The following is a 4,516-nucleotide window of genomic DNA, read 5'->3' as shown; positions in this document are numbered from 1 at the left end:
TGCCATTGCCAGAAGGTTTGCTGTGTCTGCCAGCACAGTCTCAAGAGCATGGAGGAGATTCCAGGAGACAAGAGCATGGAGGAGCTTCCAGGAGACGAGAGCATGGAAGAGATTCCAGGAGACAAGAGCATGGAGGAGATTCCAGGAGAGGAGAGCATGGAGGAGATTCCAGGAGACGAGAGCATGGAAGAGATTCCAGGAGACGAGAGCATGGAGGAGATTCCAGGAGACGAGAGCATGGAGGAGATTCCAGGAGACGAGAGCATGGAGGAGATTCCAGGAGACGAGAGCATGGAGGAGATTCCAGGAGATGAGAGCATGGAGGAGATTCCAGGAGACGAGAGCATGGAGGAGATTCCAGGAGACGAGAGCATGGAGGAGATTCCAGGAGATGAGAGCATGGAGGAGATTCCAGGAGACGAGAGCATGGAGGAGATTCCAGGAGACGAGAGCATGGAGGAGATTCCAGGAGACAAGAGCATGGAGGAGATTCCAGGAGACAAGAGCATGGAGGAGATTCCGGGAGACGAGAGCATGGAGGAGATTCCAGGAGACAAGAGCATGGAGGAGATTCCAGGAGACACGAGCATGGAGGAGATTCCAGGAGACAAGAGCATGGAGGAGATTCCAGGAGACAGGCAGTTCCTCTAGGAGAGCTGGACAGGGCCGTAGAAGGTCCTTAACCCATCAGCAGGACCGGTATCTGCTCCTTTGTGAGAGGAGGAACAGGATGAGCCCTGCCAGAGCCCTACAAAGTGACCTCCAGCAGGCCACTGGTGGGAATGTCTCTGACCAAACAATCAGAAACAGACTTCATGAGGGTGGCCTGGAGGGCCCGACGTCCTCTAGTGGGCCCTGTGCTCACAGCCCGGCACCATAGACCTGGATTGGCATTTGCTGTTGAACACCAGAATTGGCAGGTCCACCACTGGCGCCCTGTGCATTTCACAGATGAGAGCAGGTTCCCCCTGAGCACATGTGACAGACGTGAAAGGGTCTGGAGAAGCCGTGGAGAACATTCTGCTGCCTGTAACATGGTTCAGCATGACCGTTTTGGTGGTGGGTCAGTGGTGGTCTGGGGAGGCATATCCATGGAGGGACGCACAGACCACTACAGGCTAGACCATGGTACCCTGACTGCCATTAGGTATCCGGATTAAATCCTTGGACCCATTGTCAGACCCTACGCTGGTGCAGTGGTTCCTGGGTTCCTCCTGGGGCAGTGGGTCCTGGGTTCCTCCTGGTGCAGTTGGTCCTGGGTTTTTCCTGGTGCGGTGGGTCCTGGGTTCCTCCTGGTGCGGTGGGTCCTGGGTTCCTCCTGGTGCAGTGGGTCCTGGGTTCCTCCTGGGGCAAGACAATGCCCAGCCTCATATGGGGCGAGTATGCCGGCAGTTCCTGGAGGATGAAGGAATTGTTACCATTGAATGACCAGGCCATATTTTGCTATTCGGCACTGTGCTACTTTTAGTGGTAATTGCACGGTCATGCAACACTATACCCAAATTAAATATTATATAATTTCTTTCACACAAATAATAGTTTTCTTTTGGTGGTATTTAATCACCACTGTATTTTTTTATTATATAAACTGACCAAAACATATATATATATATATTTCTGCTGTAAAACATATCCAATAACTTTCTAGCAGGATTGAGAACCAAGCCCAGGAACATTTGCTCATCCCTAGGAACTATAGGTGGCTGTTTCAACACAAATTTATTACAGTAGTTCTGGGATTCAGGTACGCACGGTCAGGGGCACGGCCCATCCTTTACATCTGTAGTGTGTCACATGCACTTGCCAGCACATGGATTTTCAGATATGGCTGGTTTTACCTGTAAGCAGGAGCGTTAGTTAGGGTGCTTTGGCGTGTGTCCCTGATGATGGATATGTTGATTGGCTTTGAGGGTAATTAAAAACCTTCCATTCTGGTAACTGGCACTGTCTCTTGTCTTCAGCCCCTGTTACCTATCTCAGCTTGAACCCTGAGTACTCTTTAGCCTTCCACCCGACTTTACCTTTGCCTGGACATTGGCTATTCTCTTGCATGTCTCCTGCCTCAACCTCTGCCTTGACATGGACTATTCTCTTGCCTGCCTCCTGCCTCCTACTCCAACCTCTGCCTTGACATGGACTATTTTCTTGCCTGCCTCCTGCCTCCTACTCCAACCTCTGCCTTGACATGGACTATTTTCTTGCCTGCCTCCTGCCTCAACCTCTGCTTTGACATGGACTGTTCTTTCACCTGCCTCCTGCCTCAACCTTTTCTTTGACATGGACTATTCTTTCACCTGCCTCCTGCCTCAACCTCTGCCTGGACATTGACTATTCTCTTGCCCATCTCGTGCCTCAACCTCTGCCTGGACATTGACTGTTCTTTTGCTTGGCTCTTACCTCAACCTCTGCCTGGACATTGACTATTCTCTTCCCTGCCTCAACCCCTTCCTTAGCATTTACTATTCTCTTCCCTGCCTCCTACCTCAACCTTTGCCTTGACATTGACTGTTTTCTTGCTTGGCTCCTTCCTCAGCCTCTTCCTGGACATTGCCTATTTTCTTGCTTGGCTCCTTCCTCAGCCTCTTCCTGGACATTGACTATTCTCTTGCCTGCCTCCTGCTTCAAGCTCTGCCTTGACATTGACTATTACTGCCTGTCCTGACTTCTGCTAAGACTCCAACCTGCTGCTTAATTCCATCCTGTCTCCTCAATGCAGCCACCTTGATCTTGCAAACCCTTGGTGGGAAAAAGCTGAGGGCTGCAACCTGGTGACAGCTAGCAGCAATGTAGCAATGCAGAACTGTTGGTGCTATATAAATACTGTATAATAATAATAATAATGTAGGCCAAGGACCACTAAGGTTCCTGACCCATTACTCCTTGTGGGGTGCTCTGGTGAAGAACAAACTGTTATGTAAAGTCCGTACCTTGGGGAATCCCATGTCACCTGGCAATCTGCAGAGGTTGGGGAAAGTGGAAGAATAGAAGTGGACCCATAAGGTTATTTCATTGACATTGCTATCTTAAAGTATTCATGTTGTAGCGTTTACCCCCAGAGGAGATGCTAGAAATAGACAAGTTCTCCCAAGAAGTACAGAAACAATCCCAAGCCCACCGCCAATTCAGGTCAGTCTAGGGGATGTCTTTTTAGTATTTTTTATAGATGAACTTTAATGGGAGAAGGGTTTGGGGTCATAAGATACTCCAAAACGATCAGTAACTATGAAAGGAGGACGAGCCTCTAATCCTTTGATAGCAGCTTTTCTGGAGGTAGCAGAGAATGGCCAGTATATTTAAGAAGCTACTGCAGCAGTCCATACAGCCATCTCTGGCACTTAGTTCCCTCATGGTACTCACACAGCTATCAACAAGGTTTTTACTTACAGTGTCCTAGAAGCTGTCTGCCACCCAGAATCCTCAGGTGGATCCTTAGTGAGGGAGATAACAAGAGCCTTCTTCAGACCCAGGAAGTGTAGTGCCCCCCCGACAAATGCAGTCCTCAAGTAATCTTTCGCGGCCAAGCAGCTGCTGAGGCCCAAATAGTGGTTTCATGTCATAGTGATTCTTCTTGTAGGGGCACAAGCCCAGAGGAGGACTGGAACCCTCCCTTTCAACAATCTTTTCAGGCCTCCTGCACATTGACTACCTCACCAGCCACCTTATGGACTCCTCCTTACTTGGATTGGCTGGAGCATGATCAGGGGTGGACTGACCATTTGGAAACTCGGGCACTGCCCGAGGGCCTGGGGTCAGTAGGGGGCACCATGAGATGCCCCTGGTACCTTTTTCATAGACTTTTTTGAGTTTGGGCAAGGACACAGGGGCCCCATGATCCCCTATTGCCCGGGGGCCCCATGAGTTGTCAGTCCGCCCCTGAGCATGATAAATATTCAACTGATCATTTGAATTTCCTGGCCCTATGCTCTGGAAACGTCTTTCAGAGGCAGGTGGGTACAATCAATCTCTCAGCCCAGAAAACATTAAACAGACTTATCAATCAATGATTCATTCACTACAATGGAGCCAAAAACTACCCTAACCAGAAAAGGGCACTACATGTAAATAATATGTTCCAGGCGGCTTCCAGAGGATCTCCATGGGCTCCATGGCTTGCAGTGTAATGTAATAAAATTGGTGACTGAAGCACTACACTATAGCTAAAAGGTCCAGATACACCCAAAATTGGATGCTTTCTTGACATGTAGACAAAATAGCTGACATGTAGATGTGAACCAAGCCTTAGTGACCTCTTTTTTTTTGTGTGTTTGTGCAAAGTTTCATGGTGCCGCAGCACCGTGCAGTTTTGTGCAATGCATTTTGGAAAAGAGTCGAAAGTATGCATTTCTAATTTTTCCCAACATGCAGAAAAACAGAATAAATAAAAACACACCGCAGCAGGTCTGTTGCCCTTCAACAGACATGCTGCGGTGTGATTACTTGTTAACTGGACCAGTGCACATATGCAGATGCGTTGCTTTCTCATTCACCAATTCCCATGGTGCTCTAGCACCATGTG

Source organism: Staurois parvus, unplaced genomic scaffold (genome assembly GCF_062004578.1).
Source record: "Staurois parvus isolate SC_StPar_1 unplaced genomic scaffold, SC_StPar_1.0 ptg002004l, whole genome shotgun sequence".
Lineage (NCBI taxonomy): Eukaryota > Metazoa > Chordata > Amphibia > Anura > Ranidae > Staurois > Staurois parvus.
Note: the sequence above shows the minus strand (reverse complement) of the source record.